The sequence below is a fragment of the Hyla sarda genome, unplaced genomic scaffold (assembly GCF_029499605.1).
Source record: "Hyla sarda isolate aHylSar1 unplaced genomic scaffold, aHylSar1.hap1 scaffold_432, whole genome shotgun sequence".
NCBI classification, from domain to species: Eukaryota; Metazoa; Chordata; class Amphibia; order Anura; family Hylidae; genus Hyla; species Hyla sarda.
In genome coordinates this window covers 247,484-265,488 of record NW_026610447.1, presented here as the reverse complement: position 1 = coordinate 265,488, position 18,005 = coordinate 247,484, and the positions used below count along the sequence as shown (strand labels likewise).

The 18,005-nt window shown below is 47.6% G+C and overlaps 7 non-coding genes across 7 annotated transcripts; all 7 read left to right on the top strand.

Annotated features, from left to right (window-relative positions):
* The first annotated feature begins 3,518 nt into the window (after positions 1-3,518).
* Positions 3,519-3,709, top strand: LOC130334359 (U2 spliceosomal RNA). Its single transcript, XR_008876181.1, has one exon. It is a non-coding gene; the product is annotated as a U2 spliceosomal RNA (small nuclear RNA).
* A 2,086-nt stretch (positions 3,710-5,795) lies between these two features.
* On the top strand, positions 5,796-5,986 carry LOC130334358 (U2 spliceosomal RNA). Its single transcript, XR_008876180.1, has one exon. It is a non-coding gene; the product is annotated as a U2 spliceosomal RNA (small nuclear RNA).
* A 2,102-nt stretch (positions 5,987-8,088) lies between these two features.
* On the top strand, positions 8,089-8,279 carry LOC130334357 (U2 spliceosomal RNA). The gene has a single exon (XR_008876179.1). It is a non-coding gene; the product is annotated as a U2 spliceosomal RNA (small nuclear RNA).
* A 2,077-nt stretch (positions 8,280-10,356) lies between these two features.
* On the top strand, positions 10,357-10,547 carry LOC130334356 (U2 spliceosomal RNA). Its single transcript, XR_008876178.1, has one exon. It is a non-coding gene; the product is annotated as a U2 spliceosomal RNA (small nuclear RNA).
* A 2,084-nt stretch (positions 10,548-12,631) lies between these two features.
* On the top strand, positions 12,632-12,822 carry LOC130334355 (U2 spliceosomal RNA). The gene has a single exon (XR_008876177.1). It is a non-coding gene; the product is annotated as a U2 spliceosomal RNA (small nuclear RNA).
* A 2,097-nt stretch (positions 12,823-14,919) lies between these two features.
* Positions 14,920-15,117, top strand: LOC130334366 (U2 spliceosomal RNA). Its single transcript, XR_008876187.1, has one exon. It is a non-coding gene; the product is annotated as a U2 spliceosomal RNA (small nuclear RNA).
* Positions 15,118-17,215: 2,098 nt separating this feature from the next.
* Positions 17,216-17,405, top strand: LOC130334368 (U2 spliceosomal RNA). The gene has a single exon (XR_008876189.1). It is a non-coding gene; the product is annotated as a U2 spliceosomal RNA (small nuclear RNA).
* The last annotated feature ends 600 nt before the right edge of the window (positions 17,406-18,005 follow it).

The following is an 18,005-nucleotide window of genomic DNA, read 5'->3' as shown; positions in this document are numbered from 1 at the left end:
TGGTAGAAAAATGTGGAATAAATTGCCTGTAATAATTGGCGAACCCCAAAAAACGTTGGATGGCACGGAGTCCGGAGGGGCGTGGCCAATCTAAGACGGCAGAGAGTTTATCTGGATCCATTTGTAGTCCCTGGCCAGAGACCAAGTATCCTAGAAAAGGAAGAGATTGGCATTCAAACAGACATTTCTCAATTTTAGCATAGAGTTGATTGTCACGAAGTCTCTGAAGAACCATACGGACATGCTGGCGGTGTTCTTCTAGATTGGCCGAAAAAATTAGGATATCATCAAGATATACAACAACACAGGAGTATAACAGATCACGAAAAATTTCATTAACAAAGTCTTGGAAGACAGCAGGGGCGTTGCACAGGCCAAAGGGCATGACCAGATACTCAAAGTGTCCATCTCTGGTGTTAAATGCTGTTTTCCACTCATCCCCCTCTCTGATGCGGATGAGGTTATAGGCGCCTCTTAAGTCCAATTTAGTAAAGATGTGGGCACCTTGGAGGCGATCAAAGAGTTCAGAGATGAGGGGTAAGGGGTAGCGGTTCTTAACCGTGATTTTATTAAGTCCGCGGTAGTCAATGCAAGGACGTAGAGAGCCATCTTTTTTGGACACAAAGAAAAATCCGGCTCCGGCAGGAGAGGAGGATTTACGGATAAAGCCCTTTTTTAGATTCTCCTGGACGTATTCAGACATGGCAAGAGTCTCTGGGGCAGAGAGAGGATAAATTCTGCCCCGGGGTGGAGTAGTGCCCGGGAGGAGGTCGATAGGACAATCATAAGGCCTGTGAGGAGGTAGAGTCTCCGCTTGTTTTTTGCAGAAAACATCCGCGAAGTCCATATAGGCCTTAGGGAGACCGGTTACTGGAGGAAGCACAGAGTTACGGCAAGGGTTACTGGGAACCGGTTTTAGACAGTCCTTGGAACAAGAGGGCCCCCAACTCTTGATCTCCCCAGTGGACCAATCCAGGGTTGGGGAATGAAGTTGAAGCCAGGGAAGTCCAAGGAGAATTTCCGAGGTGCAATTGGGGAGGACCAAAAGTTCAATCCTCTCGTGATGAGATCCGATGCTCATTAGAAGGGGCTCCGTGCGGAAACGTATGGAACAGTCCAATCTTTCATTGTTTATACAATTGATGTAAAGGGGTCTGGTGAGACTGGTCACTGGGATGTTGAACCTGTTGACGAGAGAGGCCAAAATAAAATTTCCTGCAGATCCAGAGTCCAAGAAGGCCACAGAAGAGAAGGAGAAGGCAGAGGCAGACATCCGCACAGGCACAGTAAGACGTGGAGAAGCAGAGTGGACATCAAGGATTGTCTCACCTTTGTGCGGAGTCAGGGTACGTCTTTCCAGGCGGGGAGGGCGGATAGGACAATCCCTCAGGAAGTGTTCGGTACTAGCACAGTACAGGCAGAGGTTCTCCATGCGGCGTCGTGTCCTCTCTTGAGATGTCAGGCGAGACCGGTCGACCTGCATAGCCTCCACGGCGGGAGGCACAGGAACAGATTGCAGGGAACCAGAGGAGAGAGGAGCCGAGGAGAAGAAACGCCTCGTGCGAACAGAGTCCATATCTTGGCGGAGCTCCTGACGCCTTTCGGAAAAACGCATGTCAATGCGAGTGGCTAGGTGAATAAGTTCATGAAGATTAGCAGGCATTTCTCGTGCGGCCAGAACATCTTTAATGTTGCTGGATAGGCCTTTTTTAAAGGTCGCGCAGAGGGCCTCATTGTTCCAGGATAATTCAGAAGCAAGAGTACGGAATTGTACGGCATACTCGCCAACGGAAGAATTACCCTGGACCAGGTTCAACAGGGCAGTCTCAGCAGAAGAGGCTCGGGCAGGTTCCTCAAAGACACTTCGAATTTCCGAGAAGAAGGAGTGTACAGAGGCAGTGACGGGGTCATTGCGGTCCCAGAGCGGTGTGGCCCAAGCCAGGGCTTTTCCAGACAGCAGGCTGACTACGAAAGCCACCTTAGACCTTTCAGTGGGGAACTGGTCCGACATCATCTCCAAGTGTAATGAACATTGGGAAAGGAAGCCACGGCAAAGCTTAGAGTCCCCATCAAATTTATCCGGCAAGGATAGTCGTAGTCCAGAAGCGGCCACTCGCTGCGGAGGAGGTACAGGAGCTGGCGGAGGAGATGGTTGCTGGAGCTGTGGTAGTAACTGTTGTAGCATAACAGTCAGTTGAGACAGCTGTTGGCCTTGTTGCGCAATCTGTTGTGACTGCTGGGCGACCACCGTGGTGAGGTCAGCGACAACTGGCAGAGGAACTTCAGCGGGATCCATGGCCGGATCTACTGTCACGATGCCGGCTGGCAGGTAGTGGATCCTCTGTGCCAGAGAGGGATTGGCGTGGACCGTGCTAGAGGATCGGTTCTAAGTCACTACTGGTTTTCACCAGAGCCCGCCGCAAAGCGGGATGGTCTTGCTGCGGCGGTAGTGACCAGGTCGTATCCCCTAGCAACGGCTCAACCTCTCTGGCTGCTGAAGATAGGCGCGGTACAAGGGAGTAGACAGAAGCAAGGTCGGACGTAGCAGAAGGTCGGGGCAGGCAGCAAGGATCGTAGTCAGGGGCAACGGCAGGAGGTCTGGAACACAGGCTAGGAACACACAAGGAAACGCTTTCACTGGCACTAAGGCAACAAGATCCGGCGAGGGAGTGAAGGGGAAGTGAGGTGATATAGGGAAGTGCACAGGTGTAAACACTAATTGGAACCACTGCGCCAATCAGCGGCGCAGTGGCCCTTTAAATCGCAAAGACCCGGCGCGCGCGCGCCCTAGGGAGCGGGGCCGCGCGCGCCGGGACAGAACTGACGGAGAGCGAGTCAGGTACGGGAGCCGGGGTGCGCATCGCGAGCGGGCGCTACCCGCATCGCGAATCGCATCCCGGCCAGAGGCGGTATCGCAGCGCCCCGGGTCCGTGGAACCGACCGGAGCGCTGCAGTGAGAGGAGTGTAGCGAGCGCTCCGGGGAGGAGCGGGGACCCGGAGCGCTCGGCGTAACATTTATGAGGAGCATCAGCACTGCTCTGCCTGAGCAGAACCATCACCGCCATAGGTTGTCAAATAACCCGGATTTAACCCACACAGGTAAGTCCAATGGGGTGCAGGCATGTCCTCTATGCTTACAGCTTCCCGTGGGTGTTGGTTTGATACCGTTTGGGGACAGCCAAGGAGGCATCTGCAGGCAACAAAGGTAGGTGTGTGCTTGTGTGTGTGTTTCCTATGCAGATCCTAAGCCCAGTGTCACATGCAAGTAGGAGGAGTAAGAAGGGTTCCTGGCAAATCCGGGTTATGGATTGCATTTAAAAAGGCCCCGTGGGAGTGCAATGGGCCCCTGTCTTGCTGCTTAGCAATAATGGTATGGGTTTAGGTTCTGCTGTGTGTACTGGTGGTTGACTGCCCCCCAGCCCAGAGTGTGCATGGAAAATTGTCTGGCAGCCTCCCTGACAGCAAGCAGTGATAGTGCCCATGAAGGGGACCTTGTTGGGCCCGCCCCTTTCACGGTTATCGCTTCTCGGCCTTTTGGCTAAGATCAAGTGTAGTATCTGTTCTTATCAGTTTAATATCTGATACGTCCCCTATCTGGGGACCATATATTAAATGGATTTTTGAGAACGGGGGCCGATTTCGAAGCTTGCTTCCGTCGCCCTATGCATTGACCCGATATGGCAGTATCTTCGGGTACAGTGCACCACCCCCTTACAGGGTTAAAAAGAAAGATTCCTACTTTCATTGCTACCTGCTTGCTGGCTAGCCAGCTAGCCAGCCCTGTGGGCCTTGCTGCTGCTGCAGCCAAAAAACAAAAGGTGGTGCTGCTGCTGCTTCTGCTGCTTCTGCTTCTGCTTGTGTCTGGCCCCTGTTGGAGCGTCCAGGCACAGGACTTCTGCTGCTGCTGACTAAATGGCCTCCTTAATTGGATCATTTGAGTAGCCAGCACACCTGTGCAGGTAGGGCATGACATGATAGGCAGCTGCCTTGATAGCGGGTGGGTGCTGAATGTTCCTAATTGACAAAATAAGATTAATGCTTATGAAGAAATATAAAATCTCATCCCTTCCCCAATATCGCGCCACACCCCTACCCCTTAATTCCCTGGTTGAACGTGATGGACATATGTCTTTTTTCGACCGTACTAACTATGTAACTATGTAACATAACATGGGGGGGTCTCCTGGCTGTTCACACAGGTGTGTCATTGCTGTACATTGACCATGCATTGCTTCTGTGGTATTGCAAAGGCAAAGACAAATGCTTCCAGCCATCCATTGCACTAATGGATTGGTCATCAGCTGGCTGTCTATGTCCCGCATCAATATAGACCAAAGTACAGAGGGTTAGGCTATGCTATTGTGCACCTACCTGATGCATCAGAAGGTGCGAGGCCCTTGCTAAATTCTGTGCACAGACTTTGAGATCTATGCTTTAGACTGTATCTAAACCTGCTCCAACATGGACTGACATTCTGGCCTACTTTCAGCCGATGCGACTTGTCTGTCGCTGAACAGTCGCTTTTTATGTATTCAGCACCTATGTATAATGTTGTAAAAATGCTCTAGAAGCTAAAGTCGCAGAAATGTCACACATATTTGGCCTGCAACTTTCTGTGCGACAAATTCAGACAGGAAAAATCAGTATAAATCCTTAGAAAATTATCCCCCAGTGTCTCCATCTGCTGGCGGTATTGAATAAGCATTGCTGCACTGATGGGGTATGCATTAGACGAAAAAAAAGAAGAAAAAGAAGAATAATACGCCCAGAAAAGAGGCGAAAAGGAGAAAAACGTAAAAAAACGTGAAAAAAAAGTAAGAGGAAGAGAAGGGAAAAAAAGGTGGAAATGGGTTTAAAAGTGATTTCGGCGGAGAAATATATATATATATATATATATATATATATATATATATATATATATATGCGCACACACACACATAGATATAAACGTATTCTCCGTTGAGATATTGCAGCCGCTGCTGTGTCCAGGCCCAGGAGCCTTAGCACTGTGCTGTGATGTCACTCAATACCACTGACATCACTAGGTGTAAACAACATCTCTCCTTTGCTGTGTATGTGACTATGGAGCTGTTTGGTGATGTCGTCTATTACGGCCTTCATAGAAGCAACAGGAGATTGTTGCATCCATCTTGAACCCTCAGAACTACAGTGCTATGATGTCACTCACTTCCACAGGCCTTGCAGAGTGTAAACAACAACAACCCAGCTTTGTTGTGTATGTAACCAAAGGGATTTGTGATGTCACCTAGAACCTTCACAGCAGCGACAGCTTTATGAGGAGCATCAGCACTGCTCTGCCTGAGCAGAACCATCACCGCCATAGGTTGTCAAATAACCCGGATTTAACCCACACAGGTAAGTCCAATGGGGTGCAGGCATGTCCTCTATGCTTACAGCTTCCCGTGGGTGTTGGTTTGATACCGTTTGGGGACAGCCAAGGAGGCATCTGCAGGCAACAAAGGTAGGTGTGTGCTTGTGTGTGTGTTTCCTATGCAGATCCTAAGCCCAGTGTCACATGCAAGTAGGAGGAGTAAGAAGGGTTCCTGGCAAATCCGGGTTATGGATTGCATTTAAAAAGGCCCCGTGGGAGTGCAATGGGCCCCTGTCTTGCTGCTTAGCAATAATGGTATGGGTTTAGGTTCTGCTGTGTGTACTGGTGGTTGACTGCCCCCCAGCCCAGAGTGTGCATGGAAAATTGTCTGGCAGCCTCCCTGACAGCAAGCAGTGATAGTGCCCATGAAGGGGACCTTGTTGGGCCCGCCCCTTTCACGGTTATCGCTTCTCGGCCTTTTGGCTAAGATCAAGTGTAGTATCTGTTCTTATCAGTTTAATATCTGATACGTCCCCTATCTGGGGACCATATATTAAATGGATTTTTGAGAACGGGGGCCGATTTCGAAGCTTGCTTCCGTCGCCCTATGCATTGACCCGATATGGCAGTATCTTCGGGTACAGTGCACCACCCCCTTACAGGGTTAAAAAGAAAGATTCCTACTTTCATTGCTACCTGCTTGCTGGCTAGCCAGCTAGCCAGCCCTGTGGGCCTTGCTGCTGCTGCAGCCAAAAAACAAAAGGTGGTGCTGCTGCTGCTTCTGCTGCTTCTGCTTCTGCTTGTGTCTGGCCCCTGTTGGAGCGTCCAGGCACAGGACTTCTGCTGCTGCTGACTAAATGGCCTCCTTAATTGGATCATTTGAGTAGCCAGCACACCTGTGCAGGTAGGGCATGACATGATAGGCAGCTGCCTTGATAGCGGGTGGGTGCTGAATGTTCCTAATTGACAAAATAAGATTAATGCTTATGAAGAAATATAAAATCTCATCCCTTCCCCAATATCGCGCCACACCCCTACCCCTTAATTCCCTGGTTGAACGTGATGGACATATGTCTTTTTTCGACCGTACTAACTATGTAACTATGTAACATAACATGGGGGGGGGGGGGGGGGGGGGGGTCTCCTGGCTGTTCACACAGGTGTGTCATTGCTGTACATTGACCATGCATTGCTTCTGTGGTATTGCAAAGGCAAAGACAAATGCTTCCAGCCATCCATTGCACTAATGGATTGGTCATCAGCTGGCTGTCTATGTCCCGCATCAATATAGACCAAAGTACAGAGGGTTAGGCTATGCTATTGTGCACCTACCTGATGCATCAGAAGGTGCGAGGCCCTTGCTAAATTCTGTGCACAGACTTTGAGATCTATGCTTTAGACTGTATCTAAACCTGCTCCAACATGGACTGACATTCTGGCCTACTTTCAGCCGATGCGACTTGTCTGTCGCTGAACAGTCGCTTTTTATGTATTCAGCACCTATGTATAATGTTGTAAAAATGCTCTAGAAGCTAAAGTCGCAGAAATGTCACACATATTTGGCCTGCAACTTTCTGTGCGACAAATTCAGACAGGAAAAATCAGTATAAATCCTTAGAAAATTATCCCCCAGTGTCTCCATCTGCTGGCGGTATTGAATAAGCATTGCTGCACTGATGGGGTATGCATTAGACGAAAAAAAAGAAGAAAAAGAAGAAGAATACGCCCAGAAAAGAGGCGAAAAGGAGAAAAACGTAAAAAAACGTGAAAAAAAAGTAAGAGGAAGAGAAGGGAAAAAAAGGTGGAAATGGGTTTAAAAGTGATTTCGGCGGAGAAATATATATATATATATATATATATATATATATATATATATATATATATGCGCACACACACACATAGATATAAACGTATTCTCCGTTGAGATATTGCAGCCGCTGCTGTGTCCAGGCCCAGGAGCCTTAGCACTGTGCTGTGATGTCACTCAATACCACTGACATCACTAGGTGTAAACAACATCTCTCCTTTGCTGTGTATGTGACTATGGAGCTGTTTGGTGATGTCGTCTATTACGGCCTTCATAGAAGCAACAGGAGATTGTTGCATCCATCTTGAACCCTCAGAACTACAGTGCTATGATGTCACTCACTTCCACAGGCCTTGCAGAGTGTAAACAACAACAACCCAGCTTTGTTGTGTATGTAACCAAAGGGATTTGTGATGTCACCTAGAACCTTCACAGCAGCGACAGCTTTATGAGGAGCATCAGCACTGCTCTGCCTGAGCAGAACCATCACCGCCATAGGTTGTCAAATAACCCGGATTTAACCCACACAGGTAAGTCCAATGGGGTGCAGGCATGTCCTCTATGCTTACAGCTTCCCGTGGGTGTTGGTTTGATACCGTTTGGGGACAGCCAAGGAGGCATCTGCAGGCAACAAAGGTAGGTGTGTGCTTGTGTGTGTGTTTCCTATGCAGATCCTAAGCCCAGTGTCACATGCAAGTAGGAGGAGTAAGAAGGGTTCCTGGCAAATCCGGGTTATGGATTGCATTTAAAAAGGCCCCGTGGGAGTGCAATGGGCCCCTGTCTTGCTGCTTAGCAATAATGGTATGGGTTTAGGTTCTGCTGTGTGTACTGGTGGTTGACTGCCCCCCAGCCCAGAGTGTGCATGGAAAATTGTCTGGCAGCCTCCCTGACAGCAAGCAGTGATAGTGCCCATGAAGGGGACCTTGTTGGGCCCGCCCCTTTCACGGTTATCGCTTCTCGGCCTTTTGGCTAAGATCAAGTGTAGTATCTGTTCTTATCAGTTTAATATCTGATACGTCCCCTATCTGGGGACCATATATTAAATGGATTTTTGAGAACGGGGGCCGATTTCGAAGCTTGCTTCCGTCGCCCTATGCATTGACCCGATATGGCAGTATCTTCGGGTACAGTGCACCACCCCCTTACAGGGTTAAAAAGAAAGATTCCTACTTTCATTGCTACCTGCTTGCTGGCTAGCCAGCTAGCCAGCCCTGTGGGCCTTGCTGCTGCTGCAGCCAAAAAACAAAAGGTGGTGCTGCTGCTGCTTCTGCTTCTGCTTGTGTCTGGCCCCTGTTGGAGCGTCCAGGCACAGGACTTCTGCTGCTGCTGACTAAATGGCCTCCTTAATTGGATCATTTGAGTAGCCAGCACACCTGTGCAGGTAGGGCATGACATGATAGGCAGCTGCCTTGATAGCGGGTGGGTGCTGAATGTTCCTAATTGACAAAATAAGATTAATGCTTATGAAGAAATATAAAATCTCATCCCTTCCCCAATATCGCGCCACACCCCTACCCCTTAATTCCCTGGTTGAACGTGATGGACATATGTCTTTTTTCGACCGTACTAACTATGTAACTATGTAACATAACATGGGGGGGTCTCCTGGCTGTTCACACAGGTGTGTCATTGCTGTACATTGACCATGCATTGCTTCTGTGGTATTGCAAAGGCAAAGACAAATGCTTCCAGCCATCCATTGCACTAATGGATTGGTCATCAGCTGGCTGTCTATGTCCCGCATCAATATAGACCAAAGTACAGAGGGTTAGGCTATGCTATTGTGCACCTACCTGATGCATCAGAAGGTGCGAGGCCCTTGCTAAATTCTGTGCACAGACTTTGAGATCTATGCTTTAGACTGTATCTAAACCTGCTCCAACATGGACTGACATTCTGGCCTACTTTCAGCCGATGCGACTTGTCTGTCGCTGAACAGTCGCTTTTTATGTATTCAGCACCTATGTATAATGTTGTAAAAATGCTCTAGAAGCTAAAGTCGCAGAAATGTCACACATATTTGGCCTGCAACTTTCTGTGCGACAAATTCAGACAGGAAAAATCAGTATAAATCCTTAGAAAATTATCCCCCAGTGTCTCCATCTGCTGGCGGTATTGAATAAGCATTGCTGCACTGATGGGGTATGCATTAGACGAAAAAAAAGAAGAAAAAGAAGAATAATACGCCCAGAAAAGAGGCGAAAAGGAGAAAAACGTAAAAAAACGTGAAAAAAAAGTAAGAGGAAGAGAAGGGAAAAAAAGGTGGAAATGGGTTTAAAAGTGATTTCGGCGGAGAAATATATATATATATATATATATATATATATATATATATATATATATATGCGCACACACACACATAGATATAAACGTATTCTCCGTTGAGATATTGCAGCCGCTGCTGTGTCCAGGCCCAGGAGCCTTAGCACTGTGCTGTGATGTCACTCAATACCACTGACATCACTAGGTGTAAACAACATCTCTCCTTTGCTGTGTATGTGACTATGGAGCTGTTTGGTGATGTCGTCTATTACGGCCTTCATAGAAGCAACAGGAGATTGTTGCATCCATCTTGAACCCTCAGAACTACAGTGCTATGATGTCACTCACTTCCACAGGCCTTGCAGAGTGTAAACAACAACAACCCAGCTTTGTTGTGTATGTAACCAAAGGGATTTGTGATGTCACCTAGAACCTTCACAGCAGCGACAGCTTTATGAGGAGCATCAGCACTGCTCTGCCTGAGCAGAACCATCACCGCCATAGGTTGTCAAATAACCCGGATTTAACCCACACAGGTAAGTCCAATGGGGTGCAGGCATGTCCTCTATGCTTACAGCTTCCCGTGGGTGTTGGTTTGATACCGTTTGGGGACAGCCAAGGAGGCATCTGCAGGCAACAAAGGTAGGTGTGTGCTTGTGTGTGTGTTTCCTATGCAGATCCTAAGCCCAGTGTCACATGCAAGTAGGAGGAGTAAGAAGGGTTCCTGGCAAATCCGGGTTATGGATTGCATTTAAAAAGGCCCCGTGGGAGTGCAATGGGCCCCTGTCTTGCTGCTTAGCAATAATGGTATGGGTTTAGGTTCTGCTGTGTGTACTGGTGGTTGACTGCCCCCCAGCCCAGAGTGTGCATGGAAAATTGTCTGGCAGCCTCCCTGACAGCAAGCAGTGATAGTGCCCATGAAGGGGACCTTGTTGGGCCCGCCCCTTTCACGGTTATCGCTTCTCGGCCTTTTGGCTAAGATCAAGTGTAGTATCTGTTCTTATCAGTTTAATATCTGATACGTCCCCTATCTGGGGACCATATATTAAATGGATTTTTGAGAACGGGGGCCGATTTCGAAGCTTGCTTCCGTCGCCCTATGCATTGACCCGATATGGCAGTATCTTCGGGTACAGTGCACCACCCCCTTACAGGGTTAAAAAGAAAGATTCCTACTTTCATTGCTACCTGCTTGCTGGCTAGCCAGCTAGCCAGCCCTGTGGGCCTTGCTGCTGCTGCAGCCAAAAAACAAAAGGTGGTGCTGCTGCTGCTTCTGCTGCTTCTGCTTCTGCTTGTGTCTGGCCCCTGTTGGAGCGTCCAGGCACAGGACTTCTGCTGCTGCTGACTAAATGGCCTCCTTAATTGGATCATTTGAGTAGCCAGCACACCTGTGCAGGTAGGGCATGACATGATAGGCAGCTGCCTTGATAGCGGGTGGGTGCTGAATGTTCCTAATTGACAAAATAATATTAATGCTTATGAAGAAATATAAAATCTCATCCCTTCCCCAATATCGCGCCACACCCCTACCCCTTAATTCCCTGGTTGAACGTGATGGACATATGTCTTTTTTCGACCGTACTAACTATGTAACTATGTAACATAACATGGGGGGGTCTCCTGGCTGTTCACACAGGTGTGTCATTGCTGTACATTGACCATGCATTGCTTCTGTGGTATTGCAAAGGCAAAGACAAATGCTTCCAGCCATCCATTGCACTAATGGATTGGTCATCAGCTGGCTGTCTATGTCCCGCATCAATATAGACCAAAGTACAGAGGGTTAGGCTATGCTATTGTGCACCTACCTGATGCATCAGAAGGTGCGAGGCCCTTGCTAAATTCTGTGCACAGACTTTGAGATCTATGCTTTAGACTGTATCTAAACCTGCTCCAACATGGACTGACATTCTGGCCTACTTTCAGCCGATGCGACTTGTCTGTCGCTGAACAGTCGCTTTTTATGTATTCAGCACCTATGTATAATGTTGTAAAAATGCTCTAGAAGCTAAAGTCGCAGAAATGTCACACATATTTGGCCTGCAACTTTCTGTGCGACAAATTCAGACAGGAAAAATCAGTATAAATCCTTAGAAAATTATCCCCCAGTGTCTCCATCTGCTGGCGGTATTGAATAAGCATTGCTGCACTGATGGGGTATGCATTAGACGAAAAAAAAGAAGAAAAAGAAGAATAATACGCCCAGAAAAGAGGCGAAAAGGAGAAAAACGTAAAAAAACGTGAAAAAAAAGTAAGAGGAAGAGAAGGGAAAAAAAGGTGGAAATGGGTTTAAAAGTGATTTCGGCGGAGAAATATATATATATATATATATATATATATATATATATATATATATATGCGCACACACACACATAGATATAAACGTATTCTCCGTTGAGATATTGCAGCCGCTGCTGTGTCCAGGCCCAGGAGCCTTAGCACTGTGCTGTGATGTCACTCAATACCACTGACATCACTAGGTGTAAACAACATCTCTCCTTTGCTGTGTATGTGACTATGGAGCTGTTTGGTGATGTCGTCTATTACGGCCTTCATAGAAGCAACAGGAGATTGTTGCATCCATCTTGAACCCTCAGAACTACAGTGCTATGATGTCACTCACTTCCACAGGCCTTGCAGAGTGTAAACAACAACAACCCAGCTTTGTTGTGTATGTAACCAAAGGGATTTGTGATGTCACCTAGAACCTTCACAGCAGCGACAGCTTTATGAGGAGCATCAGCACTGCTCTGCCTGAGCAGAACCATCACCGCCATAGGTTGTCAAATAACCCGGATTTAACCCACACAGGTAAGTCCAATGGGGTGCAGGCATGTCCTCTATGCTTACAGCTTCCCGTGGGTGTTGGTTTGATACCGTTTGGGGACAGCCAAGGAGGCATCTGCAGGCAACAAAGGTAGGTGTGTGCTTGTGTGTGTGTTTCCTATGCAGATCCTAAGCCCAGTGTCACATGCAAGTAGGAGGAGTAAGAAGGGTTCCTGGCAAATCCGGGTTATGGATTGCATTTAAAAAGGCCCCGTGGGAGTGCAATGGGCCCCTGTCTTGCTGCTTAGCAATAATGGTATGGGTTTAGGTTCTGCTGTGTGTACTGGTGGTTGACTGCCCCCCAGCCCAGAGTGTGCATGGAAAATTGTCTGGCAGCCTCCCTGACAGCAAGCAGTGATAGTGCCCATGAAGGGGACCTTGTTGGGCCCGCCCCTTTCACGGTTATCGCTTCTCGGCCTTTTGGCTAAGATCAAGTGTAGTATCTGTTCTTATCAGTTTAATATCTGATACGTCCCCTATCTGGGGACCATATATTAAATGGATTTTTGAGAACGGGGGCCGATTTCGAAGCTTGCTTCCGTCGCCCTATGCATTGACCCGATATGGCAGTATCTTCGGGTACAGTGCACCACCCCCTTACAGGGTTAAAAAGAAAGATTCCTACTTTCATTGCTACCTGCTTGCTGGCTAGCCAGCTAGCCAGCCCTGTGGGCCTTGCTGCTGCTGCAGCCAAAAAACAAAAGGTGGTGCTGCTGCTGCTTCTGCTGCTTCTGCTTCTGCTTGTGTCTGGCCCCTGTTGGAGCGTCCAGGCACAGGACTTCTGCTGCTGCTGACTAAATGGCCTCCTTAATTGGATCATTTGAGTAGCCAGCACACCTGTGCAGGTAGGGCATGACATGATAGGCAGCTGCCTTGATAGCGGGTGGGTGCTGAATGTTCCTAATTGACAAAATAAGATTAATGCTTATGAAGAAATATAAAATCTCATCCCTTCCCCAATATCGCGCCACACCCCTACCCCTTAATTCCCTGGTTGAACGTGATGGACATATGTCTTTTTTCGACCGTACTAACTATGTAACTATGTAACATAACATGGGGGGGGGGGGGGGGGGGGGTCTCCTGGCTGTTCACACAGGTGTGTCATTGCTGTACATTGACCATGCATTGCTTCTGTGGTATTGCAAAGGCAAAGACAAATGCTTCCAGCCATCCATTGCACTAATGGATTGGTCATCAGCTGGCTGTCTATGTCCCGCATCAATATAGACCAAAGTACAGAGGGTTAGGCTATGCTATTGTGCACCTACCTGATGCATCAGAAGGTGCGAGGCCCTTGCTAAATTCTGTGCACAGACTTTGAGATCTATGCTTTAGACTGTATCTAAACCTGCTCCAACATGGACTGACATTCTGGCCTACTTTCAGCCGATGCGACTTGTCTGTCGCTGAACAGTCGCTTTTTATGTATTCAGCACCTATGTATAATGTTGTAAAAATGCTCTAGAAGCTAAAGTCGCAGAAATGTCACACATATTTGGCCTGCAACTTTCTGTGCGACAAATTCAGACAGGAAAAATCAGTATAAATCCTTAGAAAATTATCCCCCAGTGTCTCCATCTGCTGGCGGTATTGAATAAGCATTGCTGCACTGATGGGGTATGCATTAGACGAAAAAAAAGAAGAAAAAGAAGAATAATACGCCCAGAAAAGAGGCGAAAAGGAGAAAAACGTAAAAAAACGTGAAAAAAAAGTAAGAGGAAGAGAAGGGAAAAAAAGGTGGAAATGGGTTTAAAAGTGATTTCGGCGGAGAATATATATATATATATATATATATATATATATATATATATATATATGCGCACACACACACATAGATATAAACGTATTCTCCGTTGAGATATTGCAGCCGCTGCTGTGTCCAGGCCCAGGAGCCTTAGCACTGTGCTGTGATGTCACTCAATACCACTGACATCACTAGGTGTAAACAACATCTCTCCTTTGCTGTGTATGTGACTATGGAGCTGTTTGGTGATGTCGTCTATTACGGCCTTCATAGAAGCAACAGGAGATTGTTGCATCCATCTTGAACCCTCAGAACTACAGTGCTATGATGTCACTCACTTCCACAGGCCTTGCAGAGTGTAAACAACAACAACCCAGCTTTGTTGTGTATGTAACCAAAGGGATTTGTGATGTCACCTAGAACCTTCACAGCAGCGACAGCTTTATGAGGAGCATCAGCACTGCTCTGCCTGAGCAGAACCATCACCGCCATAGGTTGTCAAATAACCCGGATTTAACCCACACAGGTAAGTCCAATGGGGTGCAGGCATGTCCTCTATGCTTACAGCTTCCCGTGGGTGTTGGTTTGATACCGTTTGGGGACAGCCAAGGAGGCATCTGCAGGCAACAAAGGTAGGTGTGTGCTTGTGTGTGTGTTTCCTATGCAGATCCTAAGCCCAGTGTCACATGCAAGTAGGAGGAGTAAGAAGGGTTCCTGGCAAATCCGGGTTATGGATTGCATTTAAAAAGGCCCCGTGGGAGTGCAATGGGCCCCTGTCTTGCTGCTTAGCAATAATGGTATGGGTTTAGGTTCTGCTGTGTGTACTGGTGGTTGACTGCCCCCCAGCCCAGAGTGTGCATGGAAAATTGTCTGGCAGCCTCCCTGACAGCAAGCAGTGATAGTGCCCATGAAGGGGACCTTGTTGGGCCCGCCCCTTTCACGGTTATCGCTTCTCGGCCTTTTGGCTAAGATCAAGTGTAGTATCTGTTCTTATCAGTTTAATATCTGATACGTCCCCTATCTGGGGACTGGGGACCATATATTAAATGGATTTTTGAGAACGGGGGCCGATTTCGAAGCTTGCTTCCGTCGCCCTATGCATTGACCCGATATGGCAGTATCTTCGGGTACAGTGCACCACCCCCTTACAGGGTTAAAAAGAAAGATTCCTACTTTCATTGCTACCTGCTTGCTGGCTAGCCAGCTAGCCAGCCCTGTGGGCCTTGCTGCTGCTGCAGCCAAAAAACAAAAGGTGGTGCTGCTGCTGCTTCTGCTGCTTCTGCTTGTGTCTGGCCCCTGTTGGAGCGTCCAGGCACAGGACTTCTGCTGCTGCTGACTAAATGGCCTCCTTAATTGGATCATTTGAGTAGCCAGCACACCTGTGCAGGTAGGGCATGACATGATAGGCAGCTGCCTTGATAGCGGGTGGGTGCTGAATGTTCCTAATTGACAAAATAAGATTAATGCTTATGAAGAAATATAAAATCTCATCCCTTCCCCAATATCGCGCCACACCCCCTACCCCTTAATTCCCTGGTTGAACGTGATGGACATATGTCTTTTTTCGACCGTACTAACTATGTAACTATGTAACATAACATGGGGGGGGGGGGGGGGGGGGGTCTCCTGGCTGTTCACACAGGTGTGTCATTGCTGTACATTGACCATGCATTGCTTCTGTGGTATTGCAAAGGCAAAGACAAATGCTTCCAGCCATCCATTGCACTAATGGATTGGTCATCAGCTGGCTGTCTATGTCCCGCATCAATATAGACCAAAGTACAGAGGGTTAGGCTATGCTATTGTGCACCTACCTGATGCATCAGAAGGTGCGAGGCCCTTGCTAAATTCTGTGCACAGACTTTGAGATCTATGCTTTAGACTGTATCTAAACCTGCTCCAACATGGACTGACATTCTGGCCTACTTTCAGCCGATGCGACTTGTCTGTCGCTGAACAGTCGCTTTTTATGTATTCAGCACCTATGTATAATGTTGTAAAAATGCTCTAGAAGCTAAAGTCGCAGAAATGTCACACATATTTGGCCTGCAACTTTCTGTGCGACAAATTCAGACAGGAAAAATCAAGTATAAATCCTTAGAAAATTATCCCCCAGTGTCTCCATCTGCTGGCGGTATTGAATAAGCATTGCTGCACTGATGGGGTATGCATTAGACGAAAAAAAAGAAGAAAAAGAGAATAATACGCCCAGAAAAGAGGCGAAAAGGAGAAAAACGTAAAAAAACGTGAAAAAAAAGTAAGAGGAAGAGAAGGGAAAAAAAGGTGGAAATGGGTTTAAAAGTGATTTCGGCGGAGAAATATATATATATATATATATATATATATATATATATATATATATATATGCGCACACACACACATAGATATAAACGTATTCTCCGTTGAGATATTGCAGCCGCTGCTGTGTCCAGGCCCAGGAAGCCTTAGCACTGTGCTGTGATGTCACTCAATACCACTGACATCACTAGGTGTAAACAACATCTCTCCTTTGCTGTGTATGTGACTATGGAGCTGTTTGGTGATGTCGTCTATTACGGCCTTCATAGAAGCAACAGGAGATTGTTTGCATCCATCTTGAACCCTCAGAACTACAGTGCTATGATGTCACTCACTTCCACAGGCCTTGCAGAGTGTAAACAAACAACAACCCAGCTTTGTTGGTGTATGTAACCAAAGGGATTTGTGATGTCACCTAGAACCTTCACAGCAGCGACAGCTTTATGAGGAGCATCAGCACTGCTCTGCCTGAGCAGAACCATCACCGCCATAGGTTGTCAAATAACCCGGATTTAACCCACACAGGTAAGTCCAATGGGGTCCAGGCATGTCCTCTATGCTTACAGCTTCCCGTGGGTGTTGGTTTGATACCGTTTGGGGACAGCCAAGGAGGCATCTGCAGGCAACAAAGGTAGGTGTGTGCTTGTGTGTGTGTTTCCTATGCAGATCCTAAGCCCAGTGTCACATGCAAGTAGGAGGAGTAAGAAGGGTTCCTGGCAAATCCGGGTTATGGATTGCATTTAAAAAGGCCCCGTGGGAGTGCAATGGGCCCCTGTCTTGCTGCTTAGCAATAATGGTATGGGTTTAGGTTCTGCTGTGTGTACTGGTGGTTGACTGCCCCCCAGCCCAGAGTGTGCATGGAAAATTGTCTGCAGCCTCCCTGACAGCAAGCAGTGATAGTGCCCATGAAGGGGACCTTGTTGGGCCCGCCCCTTTCACGGTTATCGCTTCTCGGCCTTTTGGCTAAGATCAAGTGTAGTATCTGTTCTTATCAGTTTAATATCTGATACGTCCCCTATCTGGGACCATATATTAAATGGATTTTTGAGAACGGGGGCCGATTTCGAAGCTTGCTTCCGTCGCCCTATGCATTGACCCGATATGGCAGTATCTTCGGGTACAGTGCACCACCCCCTTACAGGGTTAAAAAGAAAGATTCCTACTTTCATTGCTACCTGCTTGCTGGCTAGCCAGCTAGCCAGCCCTGTGGGCCTTGCTGCTGCTGCAGCCAAAAAACAAAAGGTGGTGCTGCTGCTGCTTCTGCTGCTTCTGCTTGTGTCTGGCCCCTGTTGGAGCGTCCAGGCACAGGACTTCTGCTGCTGCTGACTAAAATGGCCTCCTTAATTGGATCATTTGAGTAGCCAGCACACCTGTGCAGGTAGGGCATGACATGATAGGCAGCTGCCTTGATAGCGGGTGGGTGCTGAATGTTCCTAATTGACAAAATAAGATTAATGCTTATGAAGAAATATAAAATCTCATCCCTTCCCCAATATCGCGCCACACCCCTACCCCTTAATTCCCTGGTTGAACGTGATGGACATATGTCTTTTTTCGACCGTACTAACTATGTAACTATGTAACATAACATGGGGGGGGGGGGGGGGGGGTCTCCTGGCTGTTCACACAGGTGTGTCATTGCTGTACACTGACCATGCATTGCTTCTGTGGTATTGCAAAGGCAAAGACAAATGCTTCCAGCCATCCATTGCACTAATGGATTGGTCATCAGC